This window comes from Amblyomma mixtum, chromosome 3, assembly GCF_055824585.1.
Source record: "Amblyomma mixtum isolate Tamu chromosome 3, ASM5582458v1, whole genome shotgun sequence".
NCBI lineage: Eukaryota > Metazoa > Arthropoda > Arachnida > Ixodida > Ixodidae > Amblyomma > Amblyomma mixtum.
The window spans coordinates 306208369-306225337 of NC_143014.1; the positions used below are offsets into that span (position 1 = coordinate 306208369).

General features: G+C 50.2%; 1 pseudogene across 1 annotated transcript in view; it reads right to left on the bottom strand.

The window, feature by feature from the left end:
* LOC149355494 (uncharacterized) overlaps positions 1-3116 on the bottom strand; it is a 75319-nt pseudogene extending 72203 nt beyond the window's left edge. Inside the window, exon 1 of the transcript XR_016289353.1 lies at positions 2950-3116. The product of XR_016289353.1 is annotated as an uncharacterized LOC149355494 (transcript). The remainder of the gene's footprint in view (positions 1-2949) is intronic.
* Between the last annotated feature and the right edge of the window lie 13853 nt (positions 3117-16969).

Genomic DNA, 16969 nt, shown 5'->3' on the forward strand with positions numbered 1-16969 from the left:
TGAGTGAGTGGATGTGAGTGGGAGTGGCCATGAGTGTAAGTGTGATTGAGCCACCTCTCATGCTGCCGAGGTATGATTTGGACACAATAATCGAAAGAATGCTCTCCCCAGATACGGGGTTCGGACGCAACAACTGAATGACCGCTCCGCAAAGCACGACGTCTTGTCACGGGCCTGCCTCGCTTCACTCGTTTCGAGGCACTGAAGAGCCGTAGCCTCATCAGTAACTTCTCGGAGCTAACGGAAACAGACTGGCTCACGCAAGAAACCAGGCTTCAATCTGCACAGCCCGGCCGAAACACACTCCGTCGCCTAGGTCATGATCCCGATGGCCTGCCGCCACTACTACGCCGCGCTCGCCCATGGGAACGAGCTTTAGTCATTATGGACAGAAAACCTCTTCCTTTTCGCAGGGAAGTGCGTCACGGTGGTCGAAAATCTGCCTTAGTAAAGCGGCATGCTCGCTCTTTCCAAGAAAACTTGTCGCACGAACGTATCATCAAGCGGATGGTGTTGTGCTCGGTTGGGAATGACACCCGCACCGTCTTCTCTGCAGCTTCATTCGACCAAACTACTGATTCCCAAGTTGGTCACCACCACATCGCCAGCTGTCCGGCCAAGGTCACAATCTGACCGTGCAAGCGTCCTCAATTACTTCTATGCAGCCCTGACAAAGGACAGGGGGACCTTCGCATATCATCACCGGTATACACAGCCTCGCAAGCAACATATGTAGGCTGCGCCATGGCCTTTGGCGGAAATATGCAGCCCAAGGTGTTTGCTTCGCGTTGGTGTGCGGCTCATTTTGCATAGTCAGCATTTAAATCTTTCGAAAGTAAGAGCAAAAGGAATTCGAAAGGAATTTCGAAAGTGACAAAGAAAGGAATTTTAATGAGAGGAAAAGGTGGAGAGATCGGCCAGTGGTAACATGGCCCTGACCTGCTACTCCACACAGGGGAAAACGAAGGGGAGGAAAGGGAAAGTGCGAATGAAGGTTGATGATGGCGTAATAGAATGAGTTTCATGGGTGATGTCTACACACACACACACACACACACACACACACACACACACACACACACACACACACACACACACACACACACACACACACGCACACGCACACACACACACACACACACACACACACGCACACACACACACGCACGCACGCACGCACACGCACGCACACACACACGCACACACACACTGGCTGCCACTCGCATCGCGGTGAGTAGACGCACGTAAATCTCGTGTCTTCAACACACACACCGACACATGTCATTAGCACATACTGGGGTAGGGGCTCCTTGAAAACCCAAATGCAAACCATGTAAACTGTGTAAACCATGTAGGTAGTGCACAGGAGGTCCCAGACGGGTACCCAAGCCTGTTTCACGCAATAACTTGAGCACGACCTTTGTCACACACCACCAATCAGAACGTTTCGCCCTGGCAAGTAGAAGAGTTTCTTCAGAGAGAGGGCGAGAGTCCAGTTGTTTCACGGTCGCTTCCAATGTTCTCCTCTCATCAGTGTTCGAGCACTCGCAATGAAGGTGTCCAGTAGTCTCTGGAGTGTAGCACTGTACGCAATTTGGATTAGTTTCGATTCCGATCTTGTGAAGGTAGTGTTTGGTGTAGGCAACGCCAAGCCGTAACCGATAGAATGAAGTCCCATGACGTCGCATTACCCTAGATGGTAGGTGAAATCGTGAGCAGGCGTCAAGCTTAGAGATGCGGTCCTATCGATGGATCGAATCGTTCTAGTGCAACTGCATTGCGGCTTGCTTTAAAAGAGTCATCAAGGCTCCAATGTCAGATCTGGAAAAAACTATTTCAATGAAAGCACCATCATCATGTGCCAGCCGAGCCTCGGCATCAGCAAGCCAATGGCTTGGTATCCTCTGAAGCTTTATGATATGGCCGCGGTGAAAAGACTCGTCTAACAAAAGCACAATCTGTTGAACCAGCTGCTCGCATGTCCTAGGTTAACATAAGTTGTCATGACCTGCAATCCCGATCTCGAGTCGCAGAATATAGACCATTGGTGCGCTAACTGGTGACCAATATAACGGACGGCCTCTCGTATGGCTGCCAATTCGATTGCCGTAGATGACGGTTTATGCATTAGCCTGAAACGGTGACATAAGGCATTTCCTGGCACTATCAGGGCTGCAGCTGAACAGGTGATCGTCACGGTTCCGTCCACAAAAAACATGCTGGGAATCACCATACAAAGATGCAATGTATGACAGTGCCAGCTGTGTCAGACCGACTGTTGGGATGTGCGTCTTCTTTGTTATCGCTGGAAGGGTTGTGCGTATATATGGTTTCGGTACTGCACAAAGTGGCACCTCCGCAATCTGGTGTGGCATGTAGTTCGAAGGCACCGCACTGCACTGCATTCAGATGGCTTTGAAAAGTGCTGAGTTTGGGCGCTGGTCAGGGGGCGATGACGATGCCTGGTCAGATGTCGCAATTGCACATGAAGAGGCTACTGTCGAAAATAAATTCGTGCAGGGCAGGCGGGGGCCTCGTAAAATGTACCTCATGTAGAAGCTTTGCGTGGCAAACCCAATCATACTCTTAAAACATGAGCCTGCGCGCTTTCAAGCGCACGCCTGCCTGACAGTCTGATCCCCGATAGAACGGGTGCACTGTATCTGAGAAGACCGACTACTAGACGTGAAGTAAAGATCGCTCAGAGGGACCCCAGGATTTCTCTGCCATACACCACACAATGCTTGCAAAGCTGTCCTCGACAGGCATCTACAAAATCGTGTAAGAAATTGCTAACTTAAATTGGCCGCGTTAACTTTTTTCGCGCTCACACTGAGCTGGTTAGGCTTCTTCGTGCTCACATTGGACTTGTTAGCCCGCTTCGTACGCACACTGGCCCCACACTCTGTCGGGGTTTCAGAGAGCTTCCTTTTTGAGGCGTCTACTCACAATCTCAGTGTAGCCATCGTCGAACTCCATGTCATCCGAGTCGGATAGGCCAGATGACCCCGGGAGCTCTGAGAGTAGATCCCCACTGCATCCAGGTGCGGTCCGCACTGTTAACCACAGAAGGCAGCAGAGGCGGCGGGTCATCCGCCATCGGCTGGGACGGAGAGGTCGCCTTGAAAGCCACAGAAGCACAAAATATTCTGAAAAAACAGGAGCTCGATCAAGAGAAGCTGCCGTCTTCTTCTTCACCTCTTTTTAATGGCACATACCCACGTGGGGGATTAAGCTGCCGTTCGCAGCGCTCTTCTTCTTCCTTCCCGTGGCGAAAAATCTTGCGATGCGCTGGGAGCGAACGCCACCGGCGCGCGCCGACGTCGGTCCAGGAGCAGTGTGCAGCCAGCGTAGCGACGCTGTCATTACTCGCAGTGGGTGCTCGGCGCAAAAGAAGCGGCCACAACAGACTGTAAAGCATCATACAAAACAAGGAAATAGCGTAAAGATAAAAAGAAGGCTCCTTACACTGGAATCATATCCTCTATATTTGAGCAGCAGTCTTGCCAAAGTACAGCCGTGACAACCTCTACGTATGTTGGCTGTTCTCAGAGAAGTTTTTTATATACCATATGTAAGCTTTTCCTGCACGTTAGACTTAAAAAGCAACATTTCTCATTAGCCATACACCTGGCATGGTTCTGTGCGGATTTTATAGGCACTCCGATGGCAGGAAATGTATTGTAAAAAAGGCGAAACGCCAATATACTTCTTTCATCGCTGAACCGGAGAGATGTGCTGAGAAATAATTTCTGTTTGTTCTTATGATGCCTCTGTTTTCCTAGGCGCGCCTTACCATTTTGCGCTCACGCTTGTATCTTCGTAGCTAACAGCAAACTACCAAACCCCCTTTGCAGTTCAGGCCATTATAAAAACTGAGAGTTCGCGTGATGTGCAAAAGCGTTTATTAATCGTATGAGCGCTGATATAGAGCTATGTCGGGAGATACTGAAAGGCTGTGCTATGTATTTTACGTTCCATTCAATGCCTGGTCAGCAACAACAACTACTGCAAGCAGCGCACGAGGACGAAGAAGAGCAAAGGAAAAAGGCAGCCACTTATCCTGACGCAAGCTGAAGGCGCCACACGTGAGAGACCGCCCGTTCGTACAGAACACTGGCAAACTCAAGACTGCGAGACTGCGAATACTGCTGATTACTGCCGCGGAGCAACCACGCTGGGCAAGTCAGCCAGCGATTTACTGCAAGGCAGCGAGCATCGCAATCGGCCGTGGGAGCAAGAGTCGACCGAGTCCGACGTCGCGGAACGCGAGTGGACTTAACGGGTGTCCGAGTACACGCCCCCTCCGTTCGAAGGAGTTCCCGGCGAAGAAAGCAGACCCGCCTCGCAGCGTGTCATGCAGCGTGAATCCGGTAAGTGCTGTGGAGAAGCGGGGACAAACGCAACATGCACGTATCGGCTGCTCGCAGGCAATTGCCTTTCAGCTCCGGCGACTTTTCGTGAACCCATCCCCTTTCAGAACATTACAACGGAGGTAAGCGCACAAGAAAGTGTGCTAGATTTTTTCTTTATTTAATGTTCCCGACACAGCTAGAGAACGAAGGTAGGTAGGTAGGCCGGTAAGGTAGGTGGTGGGCGGGTGGGTGGATGGGTAGGTAGGTAAGTGGGTAGGTATGTAGGTAGGTAGGTTGGTCGGTAGGTGGCTATAGGTGGGTGAGTGGGTAGGTAGGTAGGCGAGTAGGAAGAAAGGTAGGTAGGCAGACAGACAGGCAATTCTGCAGGCAGGTTCGGCGACTTTTCTTTAACCCATCCACCTTTCAGAACATTACAACGGAGGTAAAGTGCATAAGAAAGTGTTCTAGATTTTTTTAATATTTCCGACACAGCTAGGTAGTGTAGTGCCGGCGCCCGCATTTCGCTGGCTGGCCTCTCTGGAAACAAGCGCTGCGCGCCCGCCGTCGCTCAAAGCAGGCCCAGACTCTCTTGGACATGTCGCGACGTGCAGCGTGACTCATCCCGCCACGCCGGCGCCGACACGGACCCTTCCTCCTCCCCTCCTCTCCTCCGCCGCGTCGCCGGCCGTCGCCTCTCGACCATTGGTCTAATTTGAACGGTGGCCAGTGCCGTGACCTGATTGGAGGATTTGAACTGCTGGCTGCCGCAACCGACAGCGGTGGCTTTAAAAACGGAGCCGCGCTGAGCCCGCGCAGCAGACGGGCAGCAGAAGAGCCATCACGCCGGAGCTACGCTCGCCGCCGGGGCCGCCCTTCTTTGTGCTAGCCCGTGGTGCTCTTGGCCCTTGTATCATGTAAAAGCCCTTGTACATACTGTACATAAAAGGCATTTTACTCACCGTCGCCTCGACCGTTTCCTGGCTCGGACACCCTGTCCCAACAGTGGTGGAGCGGTGGGATGCCCCAGTCCCAACAGTGGTGGCAGCGGTGGGATCTACCGGCGTCAGCTACCTCGGCGCGGTGAGTGCCTGATGTTTTCCCCTCAATTCGCCAGACTGCTCTAGCACACGTGATTGTAGTTTAGAGTAGGGCTGTGTGTTGCACTGGAGAGAGCTTTGCTGTTTCGAGCCAAGTCGCAGCGCTTTGAAACGAAAGCTTGTGCAGAGGGAGTAAACGAGGCGTTTTGGAAAGAATTACTTGCGCGTGTCATGCTAGTAGCGCTATAGTAGTGAGCGGCAATGGAATTCTAAGAAAAGGGCAAACTACACGAGGCTATTGTGCGCGATGGAGAACTTCAAAGTGAAGGAACTCATCGAAATTTGTGAAGAGTTGGGCGTTGATTTGGGCCCTGCAAAACGAAAGCATGCGATTCTTGAGATCATGCGGGCAGAGGAAGTAACGGCTGAGGAAGCCAATGAGGCCTGGGAAGATATCACAGAACGCCGTGAGCATGAAGAGGCTGAAAAACAGAAGCAGCTTGAGCGCGAAGAGGCAGAAAAACGGAGGCAGCTTGAGATAAAACGGCGTGCTCGCGCTAAGAAACTGATGGACCTGGAGCTTGAAGCGCATCAGATCGATTTCGAGAGATATAAAACATTGTCCGCTCTGCATGAGACTAACGGTCAGCAGCTGAGACAGGCCGCAGCCCTTCGTGATCGCCGAAGATATGGCGAAATATTTGGCGGAGTTCGAGCGCGTCTGCGAGAGAAAGCGCGTTGAGCGTAATGGTTGGGCACAGAAGTTGGTAGCCCTGCTTTCCAGCGAAGCGTATGACGTTGTCAAGCGCCTGCTGGATGGCGGCTTAGTGGACTACGATGAGCTGAAAAGCTTCTTACTGACGAGATATAACGTGTCACCGCTGGACCTTCGCCAAAGGTACCTGCGAGAGAATAGCACCCCATCGTTTAACGATTTTCCCTACCAGTTTAAAGCGGACATTTTAGAGTGGCTCGAAAATGCTGAAGGGTCGGATGATCGTGACACAGGTAGAGTGCGTCGCTTCGCTGTAGAGCAGCCCTGCCAGTGCCGCACAGAGGAAGGTAGTCCGTACGTGGCAGATGTAACTGCTGCTGTAACAGTGGGAATTGCCCCGCATTCGCCAACTGAGAAAGCCTCTATACCATCGGAGAAGGTAGTCACAGCGCCGGACGATGCACTTACAGAGGTCTCGCCCCTTCAGATTGTGGCGGAGTTACCGAAAAGCGGATCTCCTAGCGTGTCGAAAGCAGGAAAAGTTGCCGAACAGGGCAGAGAGGATGTCCGTCTGGACCTTAATGAAAGCGCCAGTGCCAACGCTAGCGAAGTAAATGAGGATGACACACCGCGTTGTGCATCGCATTCAACAGAAATGCAGAAACCTGAGACTTCCGATCAACGGAAGCAGGCGCATGGAGAGTTTGCGGACGCTAAGTTGTGCGCTAGTGTTTGCAGCGTGCGATGCGAAACGAGTCCCGTGCTTTCGCACTGCTCTCAGCTTTGCGACATTCCAGAAAGCAGCTGCAGTAGCGGGAACATCGCGACTGAATTCACAGCCGACCCTCAACCGAAATTCGCTGAAACGCGTCAGGAGCATGACGAGAGCTGCGTGTCAGCAGTAATGTCAGTAAAAAGCACTGGTTCTTCTGCGCCTGAAGAAACTAAGGTGCTCGACGACAGTGTAGAACAGAACGTTCCAGACGACATAGGGGCGGTAGACGTCAGCTCGTCCGAGAAAGATGAGGACGAATGCGCACTCGTAGAGGCTGACAAGGAAGAACGCAGTTTGGAGGAGGCTAGTAAAGGCGCCATAGATAGACGTGAGCCAGGTAGCGCAGGTGAATTGGCTGACAATCAAAGTGATGTTGTCAGAGAGCAGAAACCTAGGCGACGGAAGCAGAATGTGCTTCCGCAGGCGAAAATGAAAGGAAAGCTCACGATAGAAAGCTACAACCGGAAGAAAAGGAACCGCCAGTTCAGGAATGTGAGCTATCGCCACAAGGTGATAGCCAAACTAGAGAAACAGTATTGCCATCGAAAAATGAAAGGCAAGCATCAGAAAGAAAGCTGCAACCGGAAGGGAAGTAACAGCCAGTTCCGAAAAGAGACCTATCACCACAAGGTGATAGACAAGCAGTGATGCCGCCGAAGGGACAGTAAAGGCAAGCTCAAGAGAGAGAGATGTCACTGAAAGACAGTGAAAGGCAGGCAAAAGAAAGAGTGGTGCCGCCAAGAGATGAAAGGCAGGCATAAGAAAGACGGGCGCTGCCGAAAAGAGAGAAAGGGCAAGCGCGCGGAGACCGGTTGCCACCATCGGAAGCGCCAACGTCGCCGGCAAAATGACTCTAGTAAAGTCGGTCACGTGGTTAGCCCTGAAACTAACGTCAGAACCAGAGCTAGAGATATGTGCGAGGCATCACTATCGCGCAAAGCGAAGCGCATAAGTGGGTCGAGGCACATAGATCTTGGCAGTAATATAAACTGCAAAAAGAAATCATACAAGCATTCACGCGAGAAAGAGTATCAAGGGATGAAACCGAGATACAAGAGAGCGCTGCTCCAGAAGTTCAAAATAATGGAGCGAGGCAGGGGTGAATCTTGCCGCGAGCACAGAGAGAGCAAGACGCGCAAAGGCACGTGCTCTCATGCGGGCTCTATCTTTCCGCTGCAGTCACGGGAGAAACCGCGCTCCCACAGAAAGCGGCACGCGCGCGCAAGGAAAACGCGAGTACGGCTCAAAGAGCGAAAGATTGTACGAGGCCGCAATGACAGGAGCAAGAAAATTGGCAAGAAACCGTCTAAGCGCTCGGCCAAGCACACTTATCGCGATGGAAAGCCGCGTGTCCGGATAACTCTATTCGGTAGGCGTGAAATCAAAAGGCCGTGTAGAGGCGAACCGCACATCGAGGGGAAAGGCAAACGGGTGCGCGAGAAAGTTAAGACTCGTGGGAGGTCTCACTTGCCACCACGAACAAAGAGAAAGAAAGAACGGTCCCATCGGAAGCGTTGCGCACTTGCAACTGAACGCCGCAACTGGCGCGCGAAGCGCGAAGAAAGGGACAAGTCGCAAGTGAGTGAAAGCGAATCGCTCCTGTACTGTACCTCCCCTAGACACTGGAAAGACAAGTAGAGAGAGAAAAGCGCGTATACCGCGAAAGAGGCAAATATATTAGCTATCACGGTAGTAGAGAGAGAGAGAAAAGCGCAGCTACAGCGAAAGAGTTATTAGCTTCCGCGGCAGCGGGTGTCGTTTAACCGAGTTAAACGCTGGCGTAGACGCACTAAGCCGTGTGTTCTAAGCTAGGCTGCCTTCGCCTCCTCGTGACCTACATTTTCTCTCTTCGCGAACAGCTGTTAACTTCGCTCGTAAATCGGGGAAAAATTTATGACCTCATTTGTGGCCTCAGCTGAGTGTTTTCCTGGCCGAGTGATCTCAAGAGATCGAATTTATTTTGCATTCATTTCATTCCGAGTGTTTCCTGTGTTTGACACTTTGTTTGAGTTAATTACTTTAAAGTTCTTGTATCCCACATGTGTCTCTTGTAGAAGAGGGAACAAAAAGGGGACAGAAATATAGCCAGCAGAGATATTATGACCTTAAGTCTGGCGTTTTGACAGGTGACGGAGGGCACTTGCTCGTGTTGGGTGTTGCCTTTTGTCGGTCGGTTCTTGGCAACATGCAGAACGATCAACGACCGATGCTGAGAAGCAAGCTCTTCCGAAGGACCGAGCGAAGCTGATCCAGTCACCTGGGCGACAAGGCGGCGGAGCAGTGATCCTGTCCTGACGAGCGGGACCTGTTCACGGAAAGGAGCCTGGAGCTACCTGCGGCTGAACACCGGACAAGAACTTGGAGGAGCTTGGCGTACGAGCGCGCCCCGCATCCGAGCCACGCGGAAGTAGCTCGTCTTCGTGGCGCATTGTCTGGCGGCGGTGGTGCTGCAGTGCCGGCGCCCACATTTCGCTGGCTGGCCTCTCTGGAAACAAGCGCTGCCCGCGCCGTCGCTCAAAGCAGGCCCAGACTCTCTCGGACAAGTCGCGACGTGCAGCGTGACTCATCCCGCCACGCCGGCGCCGACACGGACCCTTCCTCCTCCCCTCCTCTCCTCCGCCGCGTCGCCGGCCGTCGCCTCTCGACCATTGGTCTAATTTGAACAGTGGCCAGTGCCGTGACCTGATTGGAGGATTTGAACTGCTGGCTGCCGCAACCGACAGCGGTGGCTTTAAAAACGGAGCCGCGCTGAGCCCGCGCAGCAGACGGGCAGCAGAAGAGCCATCACGCCGGAGCTACGCTCGCCGCCGGGGCCGCCCTTCTTTGTGCTAGCCCGTGGTGCTCTTGGCCTTTGTATCATGTAAAAGCCCTTGTACATACTGTACATAAAAGTCATTTTACTCACCGTCGCCTCGACCGTTTCCTGGCTCGGACACCCAGTCCCAACAGTGGTGGCAGCGGTGGGATGCCCCAGTCCCAACATTAGGTAGGTAGGTTGGTTGGTCGGTAGGTGGGTGGGTAGATGGCTAGGTGAATAGGTGGGTGAGTAGTTAGGTGAGTAGGTAGGTAGGTAGGTAGGTAGGTAGGTAGGTAGGTAGGTAGGTAGGTAGGTGGTACTTAGGTAGGCAGGCAGGCAATTCTCCATTAAGGCTCGGCGACTTTTCTTCAACCCACCTTGTGCTATATTTTTCTTTAATGTTCCCGACGCAGCTAGAGAACGAAAGCAGCCAGGTAGGCTGGCGGATGGATGGATGGATGGATGGATGGACGGACGGACGGACGGACGGACAGACGGACGGATGGATGGACGGATGGACGGATGGACGGATGGACGGATGGACGGATGGACGGATGGATGGATGGATGGATGGATGGATGGATGGATGGATGGATGGATGGATGGATGGATGGATGGATGGATGGATGGATGGGTGGACCGACGGACGGGAGCGTCCGCTTTGAAACTGGGAGGCGGCAGTTACCACCATGCTCGGCTTTTTTCCCTTATATTTCTTTAACGGTGTTAATGGTCTATAAATTCGCCGCTTTCTTTAATTACAATTTTTAAGCCTGCACTTCTAACCTTATGACATCTCTCTGCTTATGAGCCACCAATCCTCCAATCCTTCGTTGCTAACTTCAACCGTAAATTCATGCCTATGACCATTGTTACCACTAAACAATAGGGCCTCAGGGAGAGTGACTGTGCCTGTATCGACATCCGGATTGGTACCGCCGCTTTGTAGTATAAGATGTTCATTGTTTCTACGGATTTACCACATACTGCCCATATATCATCTTCTTTGTTAAATTTCTTTTTGTACCTGCGCGTTCGAAGGCACCCTGATCAGGCTTCAAAGAGTAGGGCACTACCTCTTGAGTTATCATAGAACAATTCCTTCCTGACCTGCTTTTTACAATATTTATATACAATGTGTTTACAAAATTACAGGCTAAATGCAGGCTTTACACAATTTCTAAAAATGGCCTTTTGAATTAGAAAAGCGTTTTTTCCGGCATTGCATTTCAGTAGTGAAGTACATCAGAAAACAGCCAGGGCGTCCTGACTAGTAGGCTTGTTAACTGATGTTGAGCACTTAACATTCTAACTCTTAATGTTAGGCTCCTTAATTATTGACGGAGTATAGCCCACCGTAAGTAGTATTCATATCAGTTTTTAGAATTTTGAAAACGCGGTTACCCTCAGCGCTACGGCCCAACAACTTTGCCTGCATCGCACCAAAATACACGCGCTTTCGAAAAGCTTGCAGGCAAAGCAGACTCTCCAGTGCACGTAACTCGTTGGAATAGCCAAAAGTTGTTGGGCCACAGCGCTGAGGGTAACTGCGTTTTCGAAATTCTAAAAAAAAGACATCGCTATTAGTTACAGGGGGCTACACTCCTGCCAATAATTAAGGAACCTATCAGTAATAGTTAAAAAGTTAAGTATTCAATATTAGTTAACAAGCCTGCTAGTTAGCGCGCTTTAGCTGTACTGTGAAGTACTTCACTACTGACAATGCTATGCCGAAAAGAAACACTCTTTTAACTCAGAAAGCTTCATTTTGAGATTTTCGTTAAGTCGTAGGTAAAACACCCTGTAGACGTAGTCTCCTTCTTTACCATGGAATTGTTGCAGTTGTTTACTTTCTGTACAGTCTGCTTCTTTTCCATGGCGTTATTCCAGTTGTTTACCTTCTGCTTTTTTTACCCGTCGCTTAAAGCTCTTTATTTCTTCGTCCTTGTTCCCTGCATACCAACTACTTAGTTTACTTCACCTTTTCCGCCGCTGTGAGTGAATGCTGTTTATGCATAAGCATTTAAACACCTTAGCTGCCCACCTGTTGTCGTCCAGTTCCCTCAGGCGTTCACCACTCTAAGCTTCCTGTGCTTCTAATGATGCTCAGCCCATGTCCCCCTCTACTGCCCCATTCCTAGTGCCAGTCTTGCAACAGTTCTCTGATTTATTTCTAGTCTCGACTGAACTTCTGGCTTTACGCACAAAACCGCATTCCCGAAAGTTAGCCACGGCACCATATCATATTTCTTACCAAATAGCTCTCAGTACGCCAAATCTGTCGTGCCCCCTTAATTACCTATGTTTCATTATTGCGGCACCTCTTCCCCTTTTCGCCCTAACCGTCTGTTCGTGCTTTTCCATGTATATGTGTCCTTCGTTCAGCCGTACGCCAAGATATTTATGTTCTGCAAGTCTGGGTATTTAATGGCCTTGCACTGTTGTCATCTGTTTTATGGAATCGTTGAAAATCATCAGACATGACTTAATTGCCTGTAAATTGAATCCTATAGCGTTTCCTTCATGTCCACAAGAATCAACCAGACCTGGGTATCAGTTATTAATACAATATCGTCCGCATGCATTAAACAAGTGAACCGCAGCTCTACATCATTTCCACCTAATTTACAGGAAAGAATATATCCTAAATTACTTTCTTGGAGACCAGTTTTCACATTTATCATATAAATGGTACTGTCGACCATTTTTTTTACATTCGAGCACGCTGTTCCTGATGTTATTGATTTTCTGCCTTTTTTTACCTCTAGGTCTCTTTATAGGGCATCCACACGTGACGCCAATGGGGCGTTTACATTGTCAACATGTGCAGGCATGCACTTAATGCTCCACATCTGCCTCCTCTACCGATTCAAAAGGCGTTTCCTCTAGGTTCACAAATTCCTCAGATTCTCTACAGCCCTTCCTTTGCTTGACCGACTTTTCACCATTTCATTATTCCTGCCACAAAAATGGTCCAAATGGGCACTAGCTAAAACACAGCGTGCAAACACGTGTTCATATAAATTCTGTTTACTGCAGAAAGCGACCACCCGGAAAGAGAAAAACTAAAGTTCTTTCACGAAATCTATTTTTTTTTCTTCTTTTAAATCGCATGACATATGAATAAGCGCTAGAAACACCAGCTCCACTTTGAAATCACCTCGCCGCTAGAACACCAAACTAAATTCTGCTCCCTAGCCTGCACCTAAACTAACTAGCCTACACCTAAATGCACCTAACTGTTAACATATTAAGGAAAAGAACTAACCAGTTTGACGCTGGCACGTCTTTCCTGTAATCTATCTTTTCCCTGTCGGCGCGTGCAATCCCCAGAGAGCTGAATCTTGCGTTCGCACCGCACCCCTGCCAACTGTCAGCCGTGGGCTAAATTAGCAGCATCTGTCGACCACCAATTACGAACGCTGCGTAACTCAACGGTAATATTTTAATTTCTAATTCAGGTGACCCTAAACAGTGCGGTGAGACACCGCGCGAAGACACTGAAATTGATGTCCTACTCCTCCTACGCGCTTCAGAACCAGACTAATAAAATCCTTCCTCCGCTCGCATCGCCTAGTTGTGGCAGCCATTAGAAGTGAATGGGGTGTTACAAATATTGAAAATTCCCGCGGTAATTTTTCATCTTAGGCGCTATGCAGCCCGCGCTGCACCCGCGCAAACTACAAGCGCCTGTACAGAATTATTGGGCTTGCGTTGTGGGAGCGACTGTTTTACTCTGCGGACCAAATATAGGCGGTACTAGTCTGGCAAAGCAGCTTTTTTTTCATGTCACTTGATTAAAAACATTTTCGTATCATCGCTATTGCTTTATGGTAAAAATGACCACACGACATCGGCCAAGCGAGACCCCCCGACAGTATTTCTGTAGCGTTTCAAGTCAGAATGCTTAGAGATAAAATATGTTTTTTTTTAAGTTGATTTCACCGTTTGTTAAAGAGTGACCTTCATTTTGCGTGTAAACAGCGTTGGCTGAGCTCCTGTGGGACAGCAGGTGCCTACAATGTGTTAAACAGAGCCTCCTGTTTACCCCTTTGCTGCGTACAGGCAGCAGCGATGAACTGGCGCCTGAGTTGGCGGCGCAAGCTTTCCAGTACCGGGCGTACCACCGCCCTCTCCCGTTTCGCCCGTGTCGCATCGGGGCCAGGACCGGAAGCAGAGGAGGCTCCCGCAAAGCTTATTCGCGGCGGGTAAGAAACGACCCCAGCAGGACTCAACTTTCGTCCCAGCCTTCTCTAACCTTCTTGCAGCTCACCCATCTGTGGTCGATTTCTGCCTCACACCCAGTCGCAATGCGGCGATTAAATCTGTAGTATGTCATCATGACAGCCCCAACTATCTGGTAACCAATTTTTGCGGAAGGGAACAGGTTGCGAACATATGCACTACCTGCGCATAAAGATTTTACGAAATACTTCAATGCAAATTTGTCAAGGTGGATACGTTCCTAATATTTTTGTAGCGTAAAGTTACACTACGCGGGTCAGAGACGAGTTTCGCATGAGTGTGTGCCGCCCCGTTATGCGCGTGCGCGAGAGCCGCGTGACGTCACGAGAGGCGCAGGTGCGTCGCCTCCTCACCACCGCCGGTGCGCGCTCCTCGCCGCCGCCGCCGCCGCCGGCGTGCGCTTACGACAGCTGCGCTGCGCGCTACTGCGCATGCGCGAGGAGGGTGCGCTGCGAAATGATGGTCGCGCTCGAGATGGGAGGTAAGGAGAGTCGAGCCGCTGCCAAACGGCGCAGAAGACTGGGAAATTGAAATTCTTCTGATCCCGAGGTTGCCGCCTGGAAGTTGGGCGTCGAACAGCGGAAGAGCGATCCAGCCAAGGCGAAACGTGCGGCCGAAACGCCGGAGCAACGAGAAGAACGCCTAGCGAAAAGACGTCGCCAGGAAGCTCAACGACGTGCTAAGGCCGCTGCTTTACGCTACGTATATGCAGGCATAGCAGAGCTAAGCCACTGCCATTTTTTTTGGGATAGGGATGAAACGAGCATATAGAAGCGAAAAGTCACCTTTTTTAATTTATATGGTACATGTACTGTAGTCCTTCACAAATATCCCTCCATCCGTCAAATTGGTCACTGCCGTGTTATGAAAATGCATAAATCTCTCTTACCGCATCAGTGATCGTTGCTGTTCGAAGGACTTCTCTGCAGACTCGTAAACTACGAGTGCCACGCTGTCTGATTCCTGTATGATGAATGAATGATGCTCCTCGTGATCCGCAGTACTAGTCGCGCACCACAGCTTGGTGACGTCGGCAATGCTGCTGTAGGCGTTTCGCATGCAATCCTGCACTGCTTCACCTTGCACTCACGCATGAAATGCAATATACAACGATCGTAAAAGGCAAGAAGAAGTAGAAATTCAATTTAAAATCCCAGCGCGAACGAATGCTTCTAGAGGTTGAGTTATTGGAATATTGTCACGTAGTGGTGACTGCATTCCGGTGAACAGGAATACAGCGAGAATGGCTCCTAAACGAAAGTCTTTATTTGGGCTGACTTGCGCCCGCAAAGAACCGAATCGCTCGGCGGCGGCGTAGCAACAAGCGTGCTCGGCGGTCGTCGAACAGAATGCCTGCCGCTCTCTCTCGGCCGTGCTCTTTTTCAAGCTGATAACGAACTTTCGAGACAAGGCATGTAAAGTTACTAGAACACTCTTGAACAACGGCTCCACCTGGATGCGATCAATCGAGATAAATCTAGGCGCGTCTTGCATCTAGAACAAAGCGATCAAGCGGCGTGACGGCAGCTTTGAAGAATAAACAAACAAACACTACAACCGTTCTCGGCAATATATTTGTTTTGCACGTTGATACGACCTTCAAATATTCAAGCCATGACCGCTTCGGAAGGGAAAACAGCTGGTTGCCTGGTTTTGCGTGTTTCCATTCCAACGATTCGCACCATGTTAACTTAAATTTGGAGTCGGTTTCACAAATCCTGATCTTAAAAGAGCAAAAGATGCTGTGCCCTGCTCACGGCATAGCAGGAACTTCGCTTCTCAGCTTTTTAGTGCGTACGCACTAATTCAATAGGTACCAATCCCGAGCGGAACCGTCCGTTGTCTGTTGTCTGTTCCGTTTCGTTCGCAGCTGGCCTAGCGCGAGCAATCCGTCCCGCGGCACTGCCCGCTTATCGTCGTCCTATACGCGGCAGAAATCAGTGCTTTCGCACTGATTCGAATGTAGAAAACGTTCTCTGTAGTTTTTAGACTGGCTGAATGCAAAAGCGCGCTGCACCCATCGGCGCTTCTTTGGCGCAGGCTCGTGTTGCGGGTTGAGAAAGTGGTCACATGCAGGTCACCTCGAAGACCCGGCTTCGCCTAAGCGAGCACACAGCACGTTGAGCCTTGCCAATGGTCGCCGAGTTCAGTTCTCGCACGGCGCGGTTAGGCACGCTATACGCAGCTTTCTCAGATTGCTGTGACCAGCTCGAAGAGGCGCAGTTTCGCTTCACGCACACCTCTGCTACTGAACACAAGGATCAATTATGGCCAAGGCAGAATGTAGACAAAAAGCAACAATTGTCATGTAGCGAGCTTTTGGTGCAGTTTAGAGTAACCTCAAGTTTTAAATTAATAGTAAGCCTTCCACTACGACATCCTCCCAGCCAATCTCTCGGCTTGGACTCCTAACAGATCAAATAGTTTAAATTGGTGTTTATCTCTTTGGACTGTAACCGATTTGGGTGCAAGTCGTTTGAATGCACTAAGGTCTCTAGCCGCACAAGCGAGAACTTAGAGAGGGAAATAGAGGGGAATTTTTAGACCTGCCCAAAGTCTGAAATGTGGAGTGACATGTTGCTTAGTGCGGCATGCATGCATCAGTCTCATGACGAAAATTGATGCCGTCCGGTAGTCAGCAAAAACCAATTCCCTCAAAATCAGTGTTGTAAGCATGCTCATTGAACTGCAGAGATACTAAATAGCCGGAGGATTACCACAGCTTGAAAGCAAAGATAGGTTGTAAAAAACGGGCTGTACCGCCAAATGCTTTATCTTCGTAGCATTAGAGATGATTAATTAAAAGCAATGAGTAAATAGCACTGCTGCAGGCGTACAATCTGGAGGCGTTAAACCCATTTATACAGGAACCACACCTGCTGTATAAATCGCTAAAGAAACATTGTGAGTGCTTCCGCTTTTTTGTCGCAATTGTCTGCTCCGCGGAGTTACCGATTCCGCGGCCTACACTGTAAAAAAATTTGCTCAAGTTTACGTAGAAACCTGGAGGCAATGCGTTGTCGAGCACTTTCCGCAATTCATAAA